Raw genomic sequence first — 25,742 nt, 5'->3', positions numbered from 1 at the left:
TAAAAATCTATGACTGGGGGCATGGCATGGGCACGATACGGTATTGTTGGTCCATCTGTGGTAATCGTGCCTACCCCTGGTTGCCTACAACCTGGTCTGAATGTTGCTTTGTGGGCTATATCACCCCTGCTATTCAGCATTTTGAAAATCCACCAGCAGGTAGACTGACTGCGGTGGTGGTGCTGCGGTAGTGCTGTCACCTCACAGTACGACGTTGTCCTGTTCGATTCTCATCTAGAGCATCTTCTGTGTGGAGACATGCGTGAATGGGCGTACCTTTGTAGAAGGTTGTGCGTCAGAGCTGGCAACTCGGCACGTAAAAATCTACTGCCAATCATTAGCGGACCGGAGTTCCACTGTGGCAACCCCTAACCGGGAAAAGCCGAAAGACACAACAACAACAACCAGCAGGTAGACTGAAAAATAAGTAAGTAATCCACTGAGCAAAGCAATTATTTTCAGTCTTTAATCAAAACAATGGACACATTTTAAATGATTGGACAGTATTTTTGGTAACCTGGAAACTAGCATAGTCCAGAGTATTGTAATTGTACTTTTTATTATATGTTTGATCATTTTAATATTCTCTATTTTGAATGCTATAATTACAAGATGTTTAACCTCACCTGCATGTAAAATGCCACTGCACATACCAGCCAATGAAAGTTCTATTTCAGCAGATGATGATTATTATGATGCTGAAGCTTATTTTATCAAGTTAAGAAAAATAAAAATATAATTACATGTATCATATGATACTAATAGTGTCAAAGGGGAGAAACTGTTATGGAACAAGATCAGTTTATTAAAAATGTATATTAATTTCAGTTTCATCGATTATTGTATAATATGTTTGTTAAAGAAGCAAATATAATTTGTATGCAGGGATGTGGAAAAATACAGCTTCATAAGCTGAAATTACTGCTGTGTTTCAACTCCATTCTTTTAATATGTAACAATGAAAAGTAAGTGTTGAATGAGCAGGGGAATGTTAGTGGCATGTTAAAGGAATTTGTTAGCCTGACTTCTCCAGGCTAGTTGTGAGTTGTTGCTAGGGAAAGTAGGAAATATCCACGGTCAGAAACAAGACCCTTGGAGCAAGTGGGTCATGTAAAGGAAGTTATTCATGTGAAGGCCAAAGCGAGAAACACGAGAAATGAAAATATTTCTAAAGTCATTGATTTGCTAGAACTCTTTTTGCATCATTGTTTTGCATGAATAAATTGATAAGCAAAGGTATAAAAGATGAAGTTTCCTTTGTTCCTTGAGACTGGTATACCAACTGCTATGAAGATTGTCTCCCAGTGCTGTAAATAAAATTTCTGTTTGCACATCCTAAAGTGTTGTTCCTGACTAAAGGCAAATAAGGTAAATTCTTAATGTTTTTTATTACTATAACAACCCCAACATTGGGTTATGCCCTTTAGTAATCTGTATAAAAGTTCCTTATCTCTTTCATAATTCCAGACCAGGAAAATCTAGATAACATTCCAGACATTGGCTATTCCATTCATAAATGACCATTTATAATGGGACTATTTCCTGACTTCACTGCAAGTATTCCAAAAGACCTTGGAATTAATAACTGTGTTCATATCTGTTTGCTGTCTTTGGTTACCCTGTAGAGCAGGTAATTTCTTAGCTCAATGTACTGGTCCAGATATGAAATGGGGTTGTTTTATTCCTTTGGTTCTCTACTGCCTTTCCATTTGGTTTTCTTGAAATTCACATCTTATCTGGAAGTCAGCCAAGTCAGCATTATTTTCCTTGGTATTCTGAGATGAAGTGGAGTTTGTGGCCCCTTTTGCTCATTCTTCTTCATCTAGTGAATCCCCTATAAAAAGTTATTTCTGAAAATATTTTTCTTCTACCACGGTGCTGGCAGTTTCTCTTTTGTTATATATATTTTTTCTTATTTTGTTGACCGATAAAGTCCTACTTCTGTTTTTGACTGACTTTCTGTTTTGGTGTTGCAGATAGAAGCTTTAAACTCTGTTAAGGTTCCTATTTTCCTTTAGTATTTTACTTCATTCATTGGTTTCTCTATCCACCTCCATAGGTAGTTACCAGACTTACAGTCCAGGGGGTCATTGAGGAGCTTATCCCAATTTCCCAGTTGCCACTAACCACTAGGTAGGTAAGTAACTTGCTCAAAGTTATAGAGGAGACATATGAGGGCTGACAACAACAAAACCTGTATACCAGAAAATATAGTTCACAGTGTTAGCCCTCTGCACCAACTGCCAATCTAAACTTTTTGCTGACTTTTATTATCCCTTATGTTGTACAATTTCCTAAGGTTCATAGGTAAATACTAGGCAATCAATCTGCAGACTTACATGCCTAGTTAATAGCCAGAGAGTGATCAAAAGTGAGAATCAAACCTGTATCTTATGTCTGTGAGATTAACATCTTAATTTTTATGCCACCCTCACCAACCCCCAGTCTCTAATCCTTTAGAGTATTCTTAACTATGGGCTTTTCCCCATCACTTACTACACTGGCCTATTTTACTTCTTTATCTACTGGGATTTCAGAGTAAGATTCACCTTCTCAGTGGCTACCCTGCCTTCCTTCATTGTTTTAAAAACTCAAGCATTTTGGCAATACTTGGTGTCATATTTATCTAACCCTTCTTCCTAGAGCTAAATCTCAGTTCCTTTTGTGTCTTCTAGTTCTACCTGGATTTCTTTTCTTGTGCTGTGTATTTCTTCCATAGGAAATGAAATTGGTGGAAATCCTGATTAAATATCACATCATATGTTAGGATTGGTGTGACATCCCTCCTCTGGGCCAGTAATCAAGGAGCCTCAATCCTCAATACTGATCCCGGTGAGGGATGTTCACTTGGAACAAAAATAGATACACACAGCATTTTCAGCAACTCTCCACACCAAGAACAATTTCATTTCACAAGTTACATTCCATGTTACATCCCTTGCAATCACAGGCCAATAAAAGTTCTGCATAATACTTCTCTTGGCACACTTTATTCCCATATGACCTACAAAAGGAATGTCATGGGCTATGGCTAGAAGTGCCAGAAAGTAGGCTTGGGGCACTACCAACTGCTGTATTATCTCACTCTCTAGCCCTCCCTCAGGGGTCCTCTGTCTATACAGTAACCCTTTGTTCCAGTATACACACTCCCCCTTTTCCTTGAGGATACGGTGCCTCCCTAGTTACCTCCGTAAAGCCTCTTAGTGTATGGTCAAAGATCTGAACCTGTCTCAACTCTACTGTTGTTACCCTTCCCAGCTCCCCTTCCACAGGAAGTCTGGTATCCTCTGACAGTGCTGTCTCGCTGTCAGCTTAGGTACTACCACTCACCTCTGACCTTGCAGACATTCTATCCAAGGGAACATCAGTACCTACCCATCAGCTGTGGTTCATCTTCAGGCTTACTGCTACAGGGTAGTTCCCTCTGTGAAATAGCCACATCACCAGCCACAGCTTCAGGTGTTGGGTATGTCTGTGTCTCCCCAGGCTACCAGAACCATATGTCTGCCTCCAAGCCTGACTGCATGTCCCTGCATGCACACAAGTTACTAATCATTCCCTATAAGAATATTAGCAGGGATATCCTCAAACACACCTACTTGCTTGATTTCTTTTCCACCCTCCCAGTCAAGTTGAACCCTGGCCAAAGGCAGTTGGAATAAGGTCCCTCCTAAAGCTCTGACTTGAATGGACTGCCCAAGCAAGTAGTGCTCCTTTTAACCACAGTAGGTGTCACAATGGTTGTGTCAGAGGCTGTGTCTCTCTTAGCAATGGCCTGTTTTCCATCCACTAAGATAGGATATAAACTCCATTGATAGTCTGGTACCCCTGTTGTCTCCAGACAACTTACCACTGGCATTTTGTTATTCCCCCTTGTTGGCTCCCCCACCTTTTGTTTCCCACCTTGCTTATGTGGACATCTGTTTGCTACATGGCTCCACTGGTTACATTTAAAACATCTAACCCTTAATCCTGGCCGTATACATAAACTAGTGGCTTCCCCTGCTACTGGTAGACTTTGTTGAGGTAGTTTAGGCTGCCCACCATGGGTTCCCTTATATACATGTACAGCACTGGGTATTCCCTTCTTTTGCAGTGATGTCTGGTTGCTAAGTAGAGATTTCCTTTTCTCCCCAGCTCACCTGCAGAGTTGCACTCCCGGTCTGTCAACCATATTATCATGTCCTCAGGCAAAGTGCTAAGGGCTTCTTCCCTCACCTAAACATCTGCCAGCCTTTCAAAAGTGTTACTTGACACCCACTCCCTCACCTATTAAAATAAGTGATTAATTCAGTAGTATAATCACATACACATTCATCTGCCTTGTGTCTATGCTCAAGATACTTTCTTCTATAAGCTTCAGGTGTTAATTTAAATCATTCCACTAAACATTCTTTAATTTTATCATAGTTTAAACAATCTGCATCAGACAATTTAGAAACAGCAGTTATAGCTTTACCATGCAGTAAGTGTGCCAGGAGCCATACCCAGAGCCCTTGGTCAACATTATACAATTTACATGCTATTTCAAATATATGAATAAAACTATCAAAATTATCATCCTCTGCAAACTGTGGACAAAATTTGACCTTTATTGCTTCTGGAGTTTTGTTATTCCCTTCTGCATTACCTCCATGACCGTGACGAAGGGTCAGCATCTCCCTCTCATGTTGCTGCTGTTTCTCATTTTCTTTGGCCTCCAAATGCCGCAGTCTCTCATTTTCATCAACTTCCAAATGCTGCAGTCTCTACTGATTCTAATTCCACATATTTTCCCTACCTCAGTCTCTCTGCTGATTCTAATTCCAAATGTTTGGCCTTCAGTCCAAGTCTCTTTAACTACAGATGGATTTTTAAGTCCTCTGAAGAAAAGGTGAGCTGTCCTGTTTCTGAGGACTGCAAATCCTCATCACCAGACTGGTTATCCTCCTGGTTTCTTGTATGGGCTACAGCTGTGAATAAGGCTGAAATAATTTCCTCTTTAGTCAGGTTGGCATGGACCAGTCCCTTGGCTTCACAAACCTTGGCAAACTGGTTCTTTGTCAGCTTGTCATAATCCTCTGCTGACATCTTTGCCTACTTTCCCTGACTAAAATAAATAAATAAAAATTTGTGAAAATGAAACTGTGTATTTTTAACTTGTAGCTGTTGAGAGTACACACAACTTCAGTGACAACTGCCTACAGGTGTTCAATTAATATCCATGTCACTGCTCACCAATATGTGACATCCCTCCTCTGGGCCAGTTATCAAGGAGCATCAGTCGTCACTACTGACACCGATGAGGGATGTACACTTGGAACAAAAATAGATAAACACAGTATTTCCAGATGCAGTTCTAATTTCCATTAAGAGCATAGAGGGAACACACTCCCATCCTGGGGCTAGGTTACCCTCTCCCTCTCTCACCAGGCCCAATATAAGACTACACATTGACCACAGCTGTAAAGTTGAGTCCTCAGCAGAGTGTACCAAGCCAATTCCTCCACCATCCTCTCTGTGAAACCAGTGCTGTGTCCCTGCTCTAAGTAGCTGAAACACACACCCTTTGAGATTTGATTTTCACACACACACACACACACACACACACACACACACACACACACACACACACACACACACACACACACACACACACACATACACACACACATGCACACACCTGGGAAAAACTGTCACAGATTTACCAGCTATACCCACTTTGCCCAGGTTATAAGGTAGATACTGCCACCAGAACACTACAGAGCCAGCTACTCTAAGGCTCTTACCGGGGTACTCAATTATACCAAGTGAAGTTAATACTAATATCAATGGTAATGTTGATCAAACAGCAAGGCTTTCAGGAGCAGCCACAATGTCACCAAATAAATATAAGTACTCTCAAAGGTTAAAATATTCTCTAAAAGATCAACCACAATGAAAAAGTTTAAATATATTTAAGAACAAATAAAAGAAAATGGAAATACTAAATATCTATTTACAATAAACACCAGAGTTTCATACAGAGGAAATATTAAAAATAACACAGATGAATAGATTCACACAGATACAGAAAAACAGTGCTTAACTAATCTCACTGATTTTCCTGACTGATATAAAAAAATAATATTCCCTGGTTACTAAAGCAAGGCAAGATAAAGTAGATGAGTGACCCTTCTTTGCCAGGTTTCAAAAACAGACTGCTAAGTGTCACTATCACATCTCTCACTAATATCTAAAATAATTTCAGTGCTGGCTATAGAATGACATCACATCTCATCATTTGTCTTCTAGTACCCACAATACCCCATTTATTAGAAACTAAATCAGAATCTTAAACATACTGTTATCATGCACACACAGGGTTTTGCTAAGATGAGTTATAGCATCTGGAAGCTATAAAACCATTTCAAAACATCGACTCTTCTAGGGTAGCAATTAGTTCACCAATAAGGGCAATACAATAGGATTCCTAGTCCTGTTTTTCACAAGCATTTTGTCTCTGGCTGCAGTCAGATCTGTAAGATACAATCTTTATGCCTTAAACCAGGTAACTCAATTTCAGATTATTTTTCAAAGTTGGCGGAACTGAGATTAACCTCCTCCCTTTCAGTATCCCCTGTTACAATATATTCATTTCAACAGTTACAATACAGTCTGGCATACAGGTATATTTCTTTCCTGTCCAGCAGGACTCACTCTTGGTACATTTTTTAACACAAGCAACTTTACAAATGCATTTTCAACACAAATACCTGTACAAATCAGTTTGATATACATATGACATATAATTCTTTACAAAACTCCAGCTATCTATGCTGGTGTATATTACCACCACACCCTCTAATATGGGGGGCTGTGCCGTCACACCCCCCAGCTAAATATACCAACTCTGAGATCACACTATACTGGAGAAAGGGCAAGGTTCACCTTGGTGGCCAAGTGTTTTTATATATATATATATATATATATATATATATATATATATATATATATATATATATGATTACATCCTGAATTAGTGAGTAACAGAATATGTTAACCAGCACTGACTGAATAAAAGAGAGTGAGAGCACAAAAGACCGAAGAGATGTAACCCCAAAAGAAAAAATGTTGAAAACAAGGGCAATCAGTGCACTTGTAAAGGCAAAAGTACACCCACAAGGAAATACTGACATCACAAAACAAAGAACATAAACACCAAAATCCATTTTTTAAAAACAAACAAGCATAAGCAAACATAGAGGTTGCTGAGAAATCATAGTATACATCTCTACATATGAATTTGGAGAGCTGAGTCACAAAAATCTGATGCCTTAGATGCAGAATGATGATTGGTAATGTAAAGGAAATACTCATCTCTTTTAAGATACATGGCTAAGGTGGAAGGAACACCAGTAAATACCATCAGCTGTAGATGTTCCTCATGGTCTTGCGTACATAACAGAGCATACAGCTGACTGATCAGGGCAATATTGTGCCAGCATATATTTTAACCTTCTACATCACCCTTCAACCATATTTTGTGTTCATACCAGAAAGGAACTGCATAGTGCAGAAATATTCAAAAAAGCAAGTGGAAAGAAAAGGTGGAAGACAAGAGGTTGTAGTTATCCTGGTAGAAAATGTACAAGTATACACATAAATGTAGTAATTCTCCATATACTTGACAGATGAACACATTAACCAAGTACCTCACTGCCTGGCACTTCATTCCTTCAACTGGCTATAGCAATTTGAGCTGGTAGCCTAGTGGCTGATGTCTGTTAACTCAAATTGATTAAGCACTAGAGCAATGTGAATGTTTCATGAACATGTGTGGGTTCAAATCTCCTTCTGGGCTAATTAGTGGGTTTGACATTAAGGTCTTTTCCTTGTAAACACAAGGGACATTGCTTGATTCTGACTTCTGGTTACTGGCATAACTTAAAGTGGAATTAATTTAAATGTTGGGGCTAGGGTTTGGCATAATGTTTAGGGTGTTTACCTCACATTCAAGTGGTACAAAGTTTGATTCTCACCAAGGGAAGTTGGCTAGGTTTAAAATGGTCCACAAAAGCACTTAGTCTAGTACTTACCTATGAACCTACACATGCATTACGACTGCTCACAACATCCTGTACAACCCAGACAGATGCCCTGTCACCAGCCTGAGTTATGAAAATGATACAGTCCCCTTATCTGTGCTCACTTAACAACACCTAATGTGCAGTCACAATCTAATAATGATAATGGTGATGACTGTATGTTCTCTGATACCAGTAACTTTTAGAAACATTGCATCTCATCTACAGTTTAAAATCTCATTAATGTTGTACTTCTCAACAGAATGGTCTTTCCTTTGCAACAGCACCATTGCTAAGACCCCTTGCTATTTTAAAGGTTGTCCTGCCTGTAATTTAAAATCCCTGTGAAATCATATCTATCAATAAAATATTCCTGCCCTTGTGCCAACCCCATTACTAAGTTCCCTCCTCTGCAGTCAAATAAATCAAATATAAAATTACCACACATTTACAATAGTGATCTCCTGGTTGCAGGTCTCAAGTGAGTTTAATTGTTTGCATAAAATATGCATATGCTTCATTTGCTGTTAGTCTGCTAAAACTACAGTGGTAATATATGCATATATACAATGTAAAATAATGCTGAATGTTCTGTTGATGCATGTGAGCTTAACTTGTAGTACATACCATGTCCTTTAGATGTGTGTGAACTTAACGTGTTGTCTCTACTATATAGTACACGTAACATGGTTATCACCTGTTACGTTACATAGTCCTGAGGGATATACAGTACATGGAGTGCCATGACTATGCTCTGAAACTGGGGAGAAGACAGGTTTGTTAAGCACCTTTTAGGGATATTAAGTACTTGTCTCATGCTAGACATTACAGGCACTCAACTGCCAAAACAGAACAGAGGCAGAAAGCCAGTTAACACTTAAGACTTTTGTTGAAGTCAGAATGAATTGTTTAACTTCCCAACTGAAGTATTATGTGGCTTTCTGCTACTCTTCTTTAGTGGCCATCATCTCTGTGGCAGCAGTAAGTGTGTTACAGCTTTCCAGGCTGTGAAATGTTTAGCAATACTAAACTTTAATTTTCTCTAACTTTTGTAGTACATTGGAGCAGAAAAAGTTCCATGCACTACAAAGAATTATAATCAGGTTTCTCTGGTCATAACTCAGGTTATGTCTTCTCAAAATGGAAGAAAGCAATATTAACTCTTGAGATCAATTTCTTGACATCCATGTCTCAAATAAATAGCATCTTAGTTTTGACTGGAGACCTGGTCATAATCCTTTGTGTAGTACATTTTTACTGTTCGCTTATGCAAGTCAATGTAATGAGGAGCTTTTTTCCCCAGGTCTTCACTAAGAAGGGGCTTAGCCCATTCAGAAATTCCTGCTAATCAAAGGCACATTAATAAATATGGATGGTGCAGTGGTGCACCAGTAGCATTTTCGCCTCACAGGAAGAGGTTCTCTAGTTTGATTCTCAGGTGGAGTGTTTTCTGTGTGGAGTCTATATGCCCTCCCTACATTTGGGTTTTCTTCGGGTGCTATGGTTTCCTCCCACATTTCAAAGATATACATCTGGAGTGTTTCTCCCTGGGCCTCTGCTGAAAATTGACTTTGTTCCAAGTTGGACTTTCCTGGTAAACAAATAATAAGTAAAATAAATGTATATATTGAAGCAGTTCCCCTGCAAAAAATAAATGAAAAAAAAAAAAGTTCTGACCAAGGCATGTCCAGAATGAATGCAAAATAGCTCAAGACTTCTTTATACATTTGAATAGGTGGACTTTTGGACTACTTCAAAGGTTTAACAAAGCTTTGAAGTCTATTTTATGAATGTTTATAGAGCTAGATGCTTTACTGAAACAGAAGTGTCTCAATCCACAATTCAATCCAAACCATTTCATATACAAGTCCAAGACTTACTAAATATAGCAAAAGAAACAAGAAAGGAATAAAACACCCCTTTTAAAAGTATGCTGGAGCATTTTACAATCTGTAGGACAGACCGAAATGATAATGGCCATAGTAAGAGAATGTATGGTGAAAGCAGAAGAAAGAACAGTGAGCTTGCAACAAAAAGGCTTATCTTAGAGATCAGACCGGGGACAAAGCATTTGTGTTAGTATCCTTGCAATGTAACCAGGACCTTACGAAATTGTAGAGAAAGTAAGTGAAGCAAATTATAAACTGTGGAAGCCAGGGAAGAAAAAGAAGGCAGAACAGTTGTATCACATAGATTCCTAGGAGGTTACTAGGCTAACGGCCCTAGAGCCCTTACAAGCCTAGCCAAGTTAATCCAGAGTTGACTCAATTGTCCTTGGTTAGATGGATGCAATTCACAGAGCGAGTCTATGATTAACACTGACTACCCTGTCTATGAGGGACATGGGTGCCACCTCTTGGGTGAATTTGTGGTCTCTCATCCATTTGTCCAGGTTGCACTTGAATATAGTCAGTGAGGTGCTCTGCTTTATCTAAATTGGAAGTTTATTCCGGAGTAGCAGCAAACTCTGGAAGATATATCTCTCTCTCCAGCATGTTCTGTTAATGTCACAGGATAGGTTAAGATTCCTGGAGTGAGTGAATCTTGTGCCATTTTATGTGCAGCATATCCATCAGAGCAGGGTCAGAGACTGCCCTGTAGGCCAGGCACAAGTCATCTCTCAGCAGTTTATATGATACAGGGTACAGTGACAGGGTTTTCAGTCTATCCACATTAGTCATGGTTTGGAGGCCCTGTATTTTCTTGGTGAGAAACCTCTGTAGTCTTTCCAGCTGCTGCAGGTGTCTGGTGAGGTACATGCAGAAGGGAGCATTGTACTCTATTAATGGTCTGATGAGGGTCAAGTACAATGGAGTTATAACACTCTTAGACATGGATGCAATACCCTTACCTATGAGATGTGCAACATAGAAAGAAGACTTTCCTTACTGCTGTGGAAACTTGGTGGTCGAAGTTCAGATTGCTATCTACCTGTGTTCCCAGATCTTTCACCATTGGGTTTGCACTTGGAGGGGGGTGCTGTCAAAATTGTAATGAGCAGGGAATTCTGCTTTGCCAGAGGGGGTAATAATACACTTTTTTGCATTTAGTTTTAGATTGTGGCTTTGTCACCAGTCATTTGTCTACGTTAGGCCCTCCTGTAATATGTTAACATCATTGAGGACTCAATGATTGCACCCAATTTGCAATCATCAGTGAACATAGTAAGCCAAGGGCCATTTACTTTAGCCTGGACTTCCGAGAAATAGATTCCAAACAGTAAAGGGCCAGCACAGATCCTTGTGGTATGCCACTGGTGACTGGTCAACTGGTAGAGGTGGAGTTACCAACTTTGACAGTATGTGTTCTGTCAGTGAACCAATTGGCTGCTCATTTAGTTGAGTAAGGGTTAATCCTCAGCTGGGAGAGTTTCTAAATAATACATGAATGGGATATTGTGTCAAAAGCCTTGGCTAGGTCAAGATAGGCACTGTGCACTGTCTTACCTTCATCCATGGTTTGGTCAAGATAGGCACTGTGCACTGTCTTATCTTCATACAAGGGTTTTGATGACTTTCTCAAATAAGTCTACTAGGTTTAGCAAGCATGACCTACCCTTAACAAAGCCCAGCTGGGTTGGGTTTATACTTGAAAGTTGCCTATGTCCTTGTTGATAAGGTCCATTGCTAGAAAAATATGTATTAATGTGTGTATTAGCAATATGCTTAGTGCATTTAGTGCTTGAGAAGGGTTAACACATTTATTCTATTTCATACTGCTAAATCTGTACAAACTGCAGTTGCTTCCTGACCTTGTATTGTCAGCTAATCTTGCTTGTGCTTTGGAAATTTACTGAGAAGCACATGATTTCTGCTTGCGTTAGGAAAATAATGAATAGAACAATACTGCTTATATGAAACTCAGACAAGAAGTTCCTCTGTGCTATGAGAACATACACAGCTGTAGAAGTAACAGATAATTAGGACAAAGCCTGCTTGAAAATATGTACTGCAATCAACATTTGCTTGTATCTGTATTAGAAGAGTAACTTGAAATGTAACACTGTACAATAGAGGCTTGTAAATGAAGTACTGGTCATCAAGGCCAGATTGTTTTTCTGAAAAGTTTCTCACAAATCTAGTCATGTCAGCAGAAAATCTGAAGTAACACCTGCTGTAGTACAATGCTTAAAGTTGTGTTTGATTATGTCAGCTTAGAAGGCCATGTCTTGTAAAACTGTATAAGAATGAACATACTTCCTGTTAGTAGTTAGACAAATCCTTGTATTTGCATGTTTTTGTCTCCTTGCTGCAAGTAAATTAAAGTGCCTAAACTGAACCTTACGTGTATTGGTCTTTGAAGTTTTTTCCTTTGACATCCATGATGAGTCTTTTCATGGCCTTGCCAATGAGGCTGGTTAGACTTATGGGCCTATAGCTCCCAGGGGTCAGTTGATGCCCCCCTTTGTGCAAGAAGATTACTATTGCTGTTCTTCACTTTGGTGGAACAAAGCCATTTCTCAGGCAATGATTAAAAAGAATGCCATTTGGGTCAGCTAGGTCCTGTTTTAGATTGTTTAATAAGCAATTTGGGATTTTATCTGGTACCATTGAGGCCATGTTTTTGGCTTTGGAGAGTGTAGATATGACCTGATCTCTAGAGATACTAGGCAAAGTACTGGTGTCAGGTATGCTTTGAGGTATAGCTTGGGGGGCAGGATTTGTGATGTTCGCACCAAATCTGTCAGCTAGCAGATTGGCAATTTCCTCGGTAAAGTATGAGTGGTACCCTCTGCTACCAGTTTGGAACATAGCTGGAAATTACCTTTTAGATTTTGGATGTAGTTAAAGAATGCCTTATGATTATTTTTAGCTAGGGGTGCTATTTTACCTTTGTAATTAGTTGTAGAGAATTTTACAAGATTTTTGATTTGCTTGTTCAAACTGTGAAGGGATTTCTTCCTCTACTGAGTTAGTTCCCTCTTTTTCTTAGACATCAGTTTCTTCCTTTTATTTAACCTGTTTATGCTTGAGGTCCACCAGGGTAGCTTGTTTTTTTTTTTTTTGAGAGGACCTGGTTTTAATCCTGTTAGGACAACTGTGTCTATATAGTCGTAAGTGTTTATACATGGCCTCTGCATAGGAGTCATTGTTGTATGTGATTGCAGAGGATATAAAACATTTAATACCATGGCTGTAGTTTGCTTTGGAAAAGTTTTTTTAGTTTTTTTGCTCCTGTGGTGGTGACAGGTTTAATAGTTACTTTGAATGAGACTGATTTATGGTTCGACCTTACCAGGAAGGGCATCACAGAGGGGGGAGTAAGTGACCCCCCCCATGTTGGTGAGTACTATGTCTAGGACATTTAAACCCCTTGTGGGGGTGTAGACTATCTGCTCCACAGCGTTTGTATTGACAAAGACCAGGAACCTCTGGGTGAGCATATTCATGCTTATGAATGTCATCCAGTCCATGGAAGAATAGTTGAAATATCCCATGACTATGGTGTTGGGGTGTATGGTGACTCCAGTAAGTACAGGTAGGCTATGTGCTTTCATTGGTTCAAGGTGGGGGACCTATAACTAGCAATGATGTGATAGGGTATTTGTCTGTAGTTAATTGGACATGGAGTAGTTTGAGAAAGTCGTACTGTTTGACCAGTCTTGAAGTGTACTTGGTATTAAAGAAGCTGGATACACCTCTGCCTTTGTTTTTTTTTCATGCTCATTTTGAGGTCTAAATATGTGGAAGACATTGTAGCCTTGTACGGCTGTGTGCTGTCTGCGGCCTTGAACCATGTCTCAGTGACTGCACAGATGTCAGCATCTTCCAAGGTGAGGAGTGCTTTCAGGGATTGCAGTTTCGTGTTGAAAGTCCTAGCATTAAGCAGCAGAACCTTGAGTTTGTCTTGAGTGGATTTTGTTACAATGGAAAGTTTGTTGTTTTGACATTTCCTAAAATGGAACTATGGATGACACAAGCATCTTTTCCAGTATCCAAAAGCACCACAAGCTAAGCCAATTGTTGAAGTCAATCATTTTTTGTTTATATTGAGGCATCATCCTGGGTGAAGGTAGAATACTGTTTATGGCTAGGGTCATACTTGCCTGGGACACATAATCTGAGAGTTCAGTCATGTCTCTCTTCATGTAGTCCAAAGAGGTATGAGCATGGACTATGACAGAGTCATAATGGTACTTGTTGTTGAGTGACTTGAGTGCATGTGTAATTTGATGCATCCTGGTACTTGACAGGCAGCTGACCATCACCTTCTTCTGATCCAGCCTGGTGAGGGGTACATCTGTTTATCTCACTATGAAGTCGACTATGACGAGTGCCATTAGGTTTTGAGGATTTTTGCCTCAGGGGCTTATTTGTTGATACACTGGTGTATTTGTTATTATGTGTAGTGGTTTCTATTTGCATAGCAGTGCGTGCAAGTGGTTTATGTTTTGGGAGGTCTCTGATCTTTGGTAGGCTTCTAGTGAGCATATGTGGGTTTATTGTTATGACCGCACTTTGTGTGAGAGGTGAAGTGTGTGTGCTGACAAGCTCTTTGATGTCCGGTTTATTGTTATGTGAGGGAATTTATTTCAGTTTCTGAAACTTAGGAAAGAAACTAAAGTTAAGCAGAAAGCAGGCTTGAAGTAGAGGTTAAAATTCCTGTAATATCCTGAAGATTGGACATGTTTCTTTAGCTATGTCCACAACCTCAAAGGCAATATACAATTGTGTGCAGAGCTCCTTGTCAATAGAGCCATCTGTACTGAGCCAGAAGAGATAGCAAAACTACTGGCAGACAAATTCAGCTCCAACTTTACCCCTGTCTCCCCATCAACCTTCCCTCAGGAAATACCATCAAGTATAACTCCTCCTACCATCACTAGGGATCAGGTCCTCAATGCTCTCTCTAAGGCCAAGAACACTGAATCAGTGGGCCCAGACAGTATCCCAGGATGCCTTCTAAATAGCATGAAACATAACCTATCAGACCATCTGGAGCAGGCTTCATGCCTGATGACTGAAGAACAACAACAGTCATCCCTCTGCACAAAGGTGGGCCATCTAGAGACCTTCGAAACTATTGACCCATAAGCTCACTTGTCTCATATTCAAAGCCATGGAAAGAATTATCATGAAAATGATGAATAATGACATAGGAAACCTCCAGACACTGGACCCAACCCAATTGGATTTTATTAGGGGCAAGTTATGCCTACTCAGCCTGGTGAACTTCTTTGAGAAAGTCACCAAAGCAAAGGATGAAGGCAAAATGATTCACACTGCCTACTTTGACTGGCCAAGGCATTTAACATAGTACCCCGCTTGGGCATTGTTGAGAAATTCAAGAAGTTAGGTATAAACCCTTATGCCACCTGGTGGATAGCCAGCTGGCTCACAGACAGGACCCAGAAAGTTAGAACTGTGGAGTCCACCACTACAAAGAGGTCAGTCACAAGTGCAGTCCCTCAGGGATTGGTCACGGGACTGCTACTTTTATGCATTTACTACTCTGAAGTCAAGGCCAATGTCAAGGGCCTCTGGCTGACAAAATTTGCAGATGAAGAAACATGAAGATTGGACATGTTTCTTTAGCTATGTCCACAACCTCAAAGGCAATATACAATTGTGTGCAGAGCTCCTTGTCAATAGAGCCATCTGTACTGAGCCAGAAGATATAGCAAAACTACTGGCAGACAATGTTTTTCGGGAAGGACTGACACAGACAAATAACTTGCATCAGAGCCATGGACTAAAACTAAATCGCCAAGAAATGCATAATAGTATCCTTTGGAAAGTCATCCACCCCTGGTAACCATGATATTGACAACACACCCATAAGAGTTGACCCAAAATTCAAGGACTTGAGAACATACATAAACAGTAATCTAGTTTTTGGCCATCACATTTTTACAGTAGTGAGGAAGTCATTCTATGTTGTGCAACTTATAAACAAAGGTATGGCATTTAGATCCTCTAAAGAGGTCATTGTTCCACTGTATTCAGCATTCATCAGACCTGTCATTGAGTACAATTCCCCTTTGATATATAGCTAACCAGGCACATCCAACAACTAGAATGTCCACAGAGGTTCCCCACTAAAAGAATACAGAGCATGAGTAACATGTCCTATGTAGACCACCTTATGGACCTATCCCTGTATTCTGTCTCCTACAGGCTGTTGAGGGGAGATCTATGACTGGCATACAAGGCATTGACGGACCCCACCCTGCTGGACCACCTGCATATCCAAAAATCAAACAGTACCGGAATTATTCATTCTAAAGGCTTAAACCTTGTCTGTGATATAAATAGGACCTGCTGGAGAGACAGGTATGTACCCCAGAGACTACCCCTTCTCTGGAACAGGTTTACCATTCATGTGAAGTAAAGTTCCTCTCTATCCCAATTCACGTGTAACTTGGATAGTTGAATGGGAAAGAGGAAATTCATCCATGGTTTGGCACCTATCTCTCTAATGGACACAGGCAGGCTGCAAATGTTTCATCTCCCAGGTCCCTGCTTGTCAATGTTTCATCTCCTAAGCCCCTGCTTACACTTATCAAGGGTACCAGAACTTATCAGAGATGTTGGATGCATGGCTATGCTTTAAAAAGACCCCAGTGGTCTTTAGCCTAGTACACACTTATGAAGCTATGAACACTATCAGTGTCACAGAAAATAGAAGGGGAAGCGTTTGTAAATGGGGACTAAGGAAATACTTTCCAACATGTCTGGTGGGACCAGTTTAATCCAGCACAACACATGAACTATGTCTGTTGAGAAAATAAATTTAAAACCATTCTATAAACTAAGGACCCAAGGCCAAGTAGTTAGAAAAAAAGTACAGAAGTTGCTTAAACTTGGGGACACAGAAAAATCTCATAGTGAATGTAATAGTCCTCAGTCTTGTTCTAGTTTCTAAGCCTTATTAGTCAGTAGGATTTTGCAGTGACTTCATAAGTCAAGCTAGTATATCTGAATTTGATTTATATCTCATGCTCTGAGTAAATGAACTGAACAATTTGGAAGGCTATGATACTGTCCATTTTGGACCTAACCAAAGGCTGTTGGCATATACCAGTAGTCCCACATGCTAAGGGAAATGTCCTTTTCCACACATAATGGACTCTGCCATTGCAGAGTCAAGTTTTAGGGTCTTACAGAGAATCTGCAATGTTCCAGAGGCTGCCAGACAAAATATTTCAACCTCATACCATATGTACCACAGCCTGTCTGGATGATATAGTAATATTCACTGAAAGCAGAGAAAAACAACTACCAAGTAAGCTCAAGTATTTTTAATTTTCTGCATCATGCTGGATTGGTTAAACCAGCTAAGTGCAATTTAGGCATGGCAGAAACCTGCTGTTTAGGCTTTGCAGTAATTAGAAAGGCAGTAAGATTTCTGCGTCAAGTTGGATTGGTTAAACCAGCTAAGTGCAATTTAGGCAAGGCAGAAAACTGCTGTTTGGGCTTTGCAGCAATTAGGAAGACAGTAAGCATACAGTGTGAAAAGTTAAAGTAGTCCCAAGCCAATCACTTTCAGATTCAACCAGCTTAGCTATTATCATAAATTTGTCTCTAAGTTTGCTACCATTGCTTTCCCCTCGACTGATCAGTCCAAGGAAAAGGCACCCCTGAAGGTTAAGTAGATGGTTGAAGCAGAACGGGACCCTAGGCAATGAAATTGTATGTTGTTTTAAGAACCCACACTAATAACCAAAGACTCTTCCAAACAATTTATTGTACTCACAGGTTCCCCTCAGATAGGCTCAACAGGTCGCATAGTCTCCTTTGATTCTGAAAGAGGTCTGTAGGTTCTATACCTGCTACAGGTGCTTGGATTCATTTTTACAACTGGCACTGACTGCAAACCAACAGCATTGTGAGGTGTGAAAGGGGGTGCTGCAATGCTGAGCGTGCCATCCTTTGCATGAAATGTTACTCCAGGGTCTTGTCTGCTTGCATTAGTTTTAACTCACATGGCTGTAAAAGATCCCATCACACTTGTAATACATAGCAGGGAAGTCACCCGGATGCACTGGTCAAAGGTCCCCTTTTCAATATGAATACCACCTTGGGTCTCCTCCGAAAAGAGAGCTGACATACAGGGACTAATTTAACAAAGCATAAATAAAAATAAAATAAAAACAGCAGCCCCAAACATGTCCAAGTAATTCTTGGTATACATAGATGCCTCAGAGGTAGTAATAGACACAGTCTTGTTTCAGGTTGTAGATGACGAAGAACATCCAGCAGTGATATTAGTATAAAGCTAAGCACTGCTAAGAAAAGCTATTCATCTATAGAAGGAAAGTGCCTAGCCACCATGTGAGCCCTCATCACCCTTAAGTACTATGTTTTAAGAAGAGAGTCCAAGTAAGCTTTCTCAATGGGTACTGACCCTCCATCCCAGCAACTTTAGGATCATACATTATTCAAGCCACAGCTGCCTAAATATATATGGGCCCATGTATGCATCCAATCCACTGGGCCTAAATGCATGTGGGTCCACATGCACATTCCATCCACTGGGCATAAGTGTATATGGGCCCACATGTACATCTCATCCACTGGATTTAAACGTATATAGGCCCACATGCAGATCCCATCCACTAGGCCTAAATGTATATGGGCCCACATGTACATCCCATCCACTGGGCTTAAATGTATATGGGCCCACATGTACATCACATCCACTGGGGTTTCAAATGTTTTTTGTTTGCTGAGGAGTCTTGTACCATAGTAGTGGCTACTGTGCCTAAAAACCATTGTACTTGAAAAGATTATGTGCAAAGTGATCAAACTAGCCATGGCATCTGCATTCATTTTCCACCTTTTTTGAGAGGTTTGCTAGAGGTTGGTGGCAGTTCTAATCCTATTTTTATATAAAATATATATATGTATATTTTTTTTAAATAGGAACTTAAAAAAAAACTGTTGCCTTAGTTAACACTCTCACCCTTCTGAAGGTGCAGCTGCAATGGACATTACATGTAATTGTGGCAGAAACTTTCCTGGCTCAATATGTGCCTATTATAACATTATTTTATTTATTATTACTTATGTACTGCAGTTGACTTCTGTTCCCATAGTCATACTGATTTCCTCTTTTAATATTTTGTGTACTTTGTTAGGGGAAATGGTTATGTTATTATTTTCACAAAGATATAACCAGGCCTGGTTATAGGCTGCAGAAGCTAATCACAAAGTGAATGGACAGGCACTTGAACAGCACTAATATTTAATAAAATTCCCAGAGTGCTCATCCTCTGTGTGTGTATGTGTGTGTGTGTGTGTGTATGTGTGTGTGTGTGTGTGTGTGTGTGTGTGTGTGTGTGTGTGTGTGTGTGTGTGTGTGTGTGTGTTTGTGTGTGTTTGTGTGTATTTTTAAACTATGTACCTGGACATACAGGACTAAGGTGACTGGGTCAATGGCAAATACCTGTATCCCTGACCTGATGTCATCACTGTGCTGGGCATGATGTTGATGATGACACCATGTGGGCTTATGACCAGTTGTTAGCAAGCTGGTGGATATCATTTATTTTTAATGCAAATTTAAAGTGCTACAGAGATGAAAGATTTAATTGGCATCTAGAAGTGCTACATGCAGAAGAACGACTCTATAAAGGCAGCAACTATTTCAGAAATTTGCAAGACAGAAAGTATCATTGCACACTATATTTAAGTTTGTTAGCTCTGAGTCAGATAAGTAATTAGGAGCAAGGCTAGAAATTAATGGGAGTAAGCTTCAGGTAGAGCTATTCAGACCTACTACCCTGGTAAGAGTTAAATTCTTTTTTTTCTGAGATTTCAGAGGAAACAAAGAGGAGTCCCAGAAATTGACAACTATAGTCAAAAGTTGTCCCAGAAAGGAGAAGCTTGGCGGATATCCCTGAAGCTCGGAAGAGATAAATATTATCATGTATTCCAAAGAATGTCTTGTGGAGTTACTTAAAATACTTATTTGAATAAATAGGTGAAAATTGTCACTTTGGGATGGTGCACTGTGTACTCAGTGAGAAATGTGAGCCAACTGAAATGTAGCACTGAATTTCTGTTGCTTCTGATAGTCGCTTATACTTTTGCAAAAAAGCTGAACTTTTTCATTTTTCCTTCTGAAACATTGAAGTCTGTATTCTTCTGAACTGCAGCATACTAGCTGTCAATCTTCCATTCCAAATTATGGATCAGTATTTTGCACAACATGGAATAAATGGGCAAAATGTGGAGCACTTAATAACAACTTCAGCTTGAATGCGCACAGCACAGTTAATAACTGCTTCTTCATACTTTTTTAAATAAATTATTATGATTCAGTATTATTTAACATGGATGCTTATAAAAAAGAAACCTTAATGAATGTGTGACAGACCCTTTCAATGAAGAAGGATGTGGAATACGGAATTTTTAAAACTGAAAACACAAAGAAAGTGAGATACAGTTGAGAGTCAGATATATGTATAAATATTTGGTTTACAATCACTTGCTCGATGCTGGGAAGGTTGAATCGATTTGTGTGAACCCTGCATTCTGACTGCTGGAATGTCGAATACTGACATTTCTGACTGTGAGAACTTTTCTCCCATACAGAATCATGTTAGTGGTAGAGAGTTTCAGCATTTGAAATAGTTTTTGGGTTTGCCGGTATTTGTCACATTGACTTTCAGGAAAAGGTTTCGGTAAATGCACAACTCGACTTTCTCAGCATGAAACATTCAACAGTAAACTATATACATATATATATATATATCTATATATATTTGTGTGTATACACACACACACACATACTCACACACATATATATATATAAATATATACATATGTATATATATATATATATATATATATATATATATATATATATATATATATATATATATATATATATATATATATATAAAATAAAATATATATATATATATATATATATATACATATATATATATATAAGGACCCCCTTCAAAACATTGAATGGTCATAACATCTAAGCTCAGAACATTGAGACCATAACATCTAAATCCCATAATGTCTAAAACTCATAACATCGAATTTCATAACATTGAAACTTTGCATCACAACTTCAAAACCTGCAAATCACATGTAAATAACATCCCCTCCACCTAAAACAACACCATAGTAGTAAACAGACTTTGTACTATTTTTCTGCAGGGGGTAGGCCCCCCTGCACCCCCCACTCCACGTAAATTAAATACACCAACTCCGAGATAGCATTACAGTGGGGTGCAATCTCAGAGTTGGTATATTTAATTTACAGGGGTGGGGTGGGGGGGGCAGAGCCCCCTACATTGGGGGTGCAGGGGGGCTTGTCCCCTTGCAGAAACGTAGTACAAGGTGTGTTTACTACTTTGGTGTTGTTTTAGGTGGAGGGGATGTTATTTACATGTGATTTGTAGATTTTGAAATTGTGATGCAAAGTTTCAATGTTATGAAAGTCGATGTTATGAGTTTTAGACATTATGGGTTTTAGATGTTATAGTCTCAATGTTTTGAGCTTCGATGTTATGAACTTTAGATGTTTTGAAGAGGATCCATATATCTATCTATATATATATATTTATATATATATCTAAAATTAATCGCACTCAAAATAAAAATTGAATGAAGAGAAGAAATTTTAACTAAGAAATGAACTTCGTGACAATAACAGCATTCAAAAAATAGTAAATCACACCAACAACTCTTGTAGAACTTTAGCGCTTTCGTCTTATTTATTATAAAGACTTCTTCAGAAAGACATGTTTCATAAGTATGAGCAACCGTGGACTACATTCATAACCCCATTGTATAGAACAGCAAATACTACACCAAGGACTCCTGGGCTTTTCTAAATGACATCTCCAAATTAAGGCTGGACGGAGGGGAATATTTACTGGTCACCCTAGATGTAGAAACACTCTACACAAACATCCCCCATGCCAAAGGACTGACCCTCACCAGACAGTACCTGAACAGGCACTCCAACCTAAGCGGGACTAAGATTAATACTCTATGCAGGTTAACAGAAGCAGTATTAAGAAATAACTTCTTTCAATTCAACAGGAAGATTTACCACCAACAGAAAGGGGTAGCCATGGGGTCCAAAATGGCCCCTGCATATGCGAACTTAGTCCTCAGTGCCTGGGAAATGGATAAGGTTGAATCACTGCCCGGGTTCAACAACACCATAATGTACTGGCATTATATTGATGATGTCTTTTTTGTCTGGAAGGGGGAAAGACTTTCTCTGAGCAAATTTCTGGAAACCCTTTTCCAGAGTCTGGACTTGGTAGGATATATCGGAACCACCACTCAATTCCTGGATATCCACCTCACTGTAGACCCGGAAAGTGGACAGTTTGACTCCAACATCTACCGGAAGCCCACTTTCCGGGATAACTATCTAGAGTTCAGCAACCAGCATCCCCATTTCATGAAAAAGAATATTATAAAAGGACAATTCATCCGGTTATCCAGACTCATTTTTAGGGACGAGGGTTTCATCAAGGAAGGTTTTTACCTCAGAAACTTGTTCTTAAAAAGAAAATACCCAGAGTATTTAGTGGACAACCTGTTCCAAGAGATCATACAGCACAGACACTCCAGATACCCACCAATCCTGGAAAAGGGATTCACAGCAAGGGCACAGAACAGACTGAACAAAAAGGACTGGGTGTCAAGTTTCCCCTTTCCAATTTCCACAGATATGTTTGGAATCAGAGGGGTCCTCAGCAACAACTGGAACATCATGGGAGGAGAAAAAGGTCTGACAAAGTTACTTGGGATATCCCCGAACTTCTGTTTCAAATGATCTCAACTTCTTACTGAGGCTAATCTGGGAATTCCTCCAATCATGGGATTTTCTCTATTTTGCAACAGTTTCTTTCTTCTGTTGTAGAGTTTGTTTATGGCAGGGGACCACCAGATTGGCTTCCTTTTTTTGGAGGATAGCATCTTGGTTCTGTTAGGGATAGCACAATCCATGCACTCATGTAAGTGCTTATAAAGTGTATTTGTGTAGGATTCAACAGTCGTACCTCTATTGTCCATCTGCATGGGTGTCGTGAAGTTTGACACTTCTACCTTGAGAAGCGTGAAGATGGCTTTGGAGAAATTTTTTATGGCGGTTTCCCTAATGGGGGGTGGGGGATGGAATGTGGATTTCTAGGGTGATTAGCTTGTGGTCATATCTGACCAATGAGGAATTGACCTCTGGTGTGGAACACTGGTTGCCCATGTTGGTAATGACCAGGTCAAGGATATTGCTGCCCCTGGTGGGGGTGTGGATAAGTTGATCCAAGGCATTGGAATTTATGAATTCCAGAAAATGTTGAGCAAAAGAGATGGTACATGAATAGTTTTCCCAGTTAATGGTGGGTAGTTGAAATCACCCATTATTAGGGTGTTGGGTTGTACCCTAATATTTTCCAGTGTATCAAAAAATGAGGAGTGGGAAACTTGGGGTATGGTGGGGGATCTGTAGCAAGCTGCAAGTCCATCACTTTGTCCTTGTACTGTGGTATAATTCTGGGTGATGGCAGGATGCTACTCAGGGCTAGGATCATACCTGCCTGGGCTACAAGATCGGAGAGCTCCTCCATGTCTCTTTTCATGCAGTGAGCTTTAATGAATCTCCAGTAGTTTGTTGTTTTTGGGAAGTGGAAGTTTGAAAGAAACAGGATACCGATAATTATAACTAGCCCTAAAAGCTGTATATAGACTAGTGTATGCCTTATAAACACACAATCTATCACAGGGGATTAAGGCTAGAAATTGTTGCTAGTTCTGAAGGTTACAAGGCATGCCTGCAGTGCAAGAATTCTTGACAAAGTAAAACATAATGGGGCAGAATGGCCCAGAATCAGTGAAATTTTAAATTTTGCTTATATAAACTTATAAAGTTGCTAAAAAATCAGGTTTTGTATTGGTGTATATTTACTGAAAGATACTAAGTCTGAAACTCAAATATCTAACATTATTTAGTGACTTCAGTCCTGAATGATTTGCCAGAAATCTACAGCCTTTAAGAGGAACAAACCAAAATTATAAGGCAAAAATTCTGAACTACTAGACTCATACGTTGAAATATAGGTCAGCTGCTTTTGATAATCTGAGGAACATTTCTGCCACTTTTACATCTTTTGAAGGTAGGTCCTTTCTGAATTTTGTTATTACTTTTCCATCACACATAACTAAACATTCTTTAAAGAGTGTGTATGATTATGTTGACTCTGTGTCCTGGGCAACAACTACTGCTACTCTGATCAGGAGCTATGTTTGGATGCATAAGCGGAAGTTTTCTGATAATGTTATATCTGAAATCTTAAATTCTCTTTTGGACTAGGAGGTTTTGTTTGGTCCTTCTGCTACACAGGTTCTCAAGCATTGTGATAAAAGAAGGAAGTTAATGAGAGAGGTTACTAGGATTTTCAGCCTCCTTCTTAAATTCTGCAAGTCCCCTGTTTTTTTTTTTTTTTTAACAAGCCTTCATAGATATTATGGCTTCCGGTGAGATGGCAAAGAAAGGCACCGCATGTGAATGCTGACCCAGACCAAAGATTTTCTGAAATCTGTTTGCAGGGAAGGCCTTTCATTTCCTTTGTAATGTGCTGGTGTTCAGAAGAGACTTCTGGAAGGAACTCTTATTCACTATAATAACAAAGAAACCTAAGAAAAGGTGAGACCTAAATAAGATTGGGAAGGAAAGAATGTTTCACTATACGTAGCTTTGGCCAAACACAAGTATGATGCTTGGATAACAGTGGTCATGGGGAGATTTTCTGCTATTATGTTTTGATTCTTTTTCTTGCTACAACCAAATTCAGTACTTAAAATAAGCATTGTCAGGCCACACATTGTCCTTTTATCAGAGATCCTCAGTTCATGCTTTACTCATGACCTCCTGGAAGTATACCTGTGGGATCTACAACATTCTACCAGGGCTGCACAAGTTTTTTACAGGTTGTCTTGTCACCCCCAAGAGGTACCAAAACATGCTGGATGATTGCTTATTTTTCCTAATCCATATGTATTTATCGTTTACTCCAACCTTTATATGTGCTGGGTCAGTTTAATAGAGTTTGCAGTGGGACAGTTAATTTACTCGTGAAGTATGCATACAAATGAAGTTAAAGTGGAAAAGTTACAACTGAAAAAAAAAGAATATAATTAGTGACGGCATTAAATGTACCACTATAATGATTAAAATAACAAAACAGAAACTCAGTTTCACAGCCTGTATAAATTCACTCCTTGATGTAATACTGACTTTAATAACACAGAATGGTAGTTGCATGCTGAGCACCTAATAAAATGAGATCATTAATTTCATTACAACATCCCAGTGGTTATGTTGCTCAAGACAGATATACACATTTGTATTAAGGGAATGAAACAGGAATGTGTCTCTGTAAATATTGTAGTTTTAAACAGAAATATAACCTGCACCATGGAAACTCAACATTTTAGTTTAATATGGTCTGTGAAAAAACAAAGCTGTATACACATGGTCAATTTAATTTTCAGTAAGTTATTATGGAGCAGTGTCTCAAGTGTTATAATCTAAATATCAAACGAAAAGAGTAAAGCCAGTTAACTTATATGCATTTTGTCAAAAAGAGAGAAAAAGTAGTCTGGACTTCAGCAGAACTGAATTTCTGAAGCATATGACTGTATAAATGTGAACCTTTGCTCTAAATGATTGTCATTGTTGATGTGACACTCCAACAGCATGTGCATAAATGGGAAAAAA

This window comes from Protopterus annectens, chromosome 13.part0, assembly GCF_019279795.1.
Source record: "Protopterus annectens isolate FY-2018-M chromosome 13.part0, PAN1.0, whole genome shotgun sequence".
NCBI lineage: Eukaryota > Metazoa > Chordata > Ceratodontiformes > Protopteridae > Protopterus > Protopterus annectens.
The sequence above is the reverse complement of the archived record's forward strand: the minus strand, read 5'-3'. Positions refer to the sequence as shown.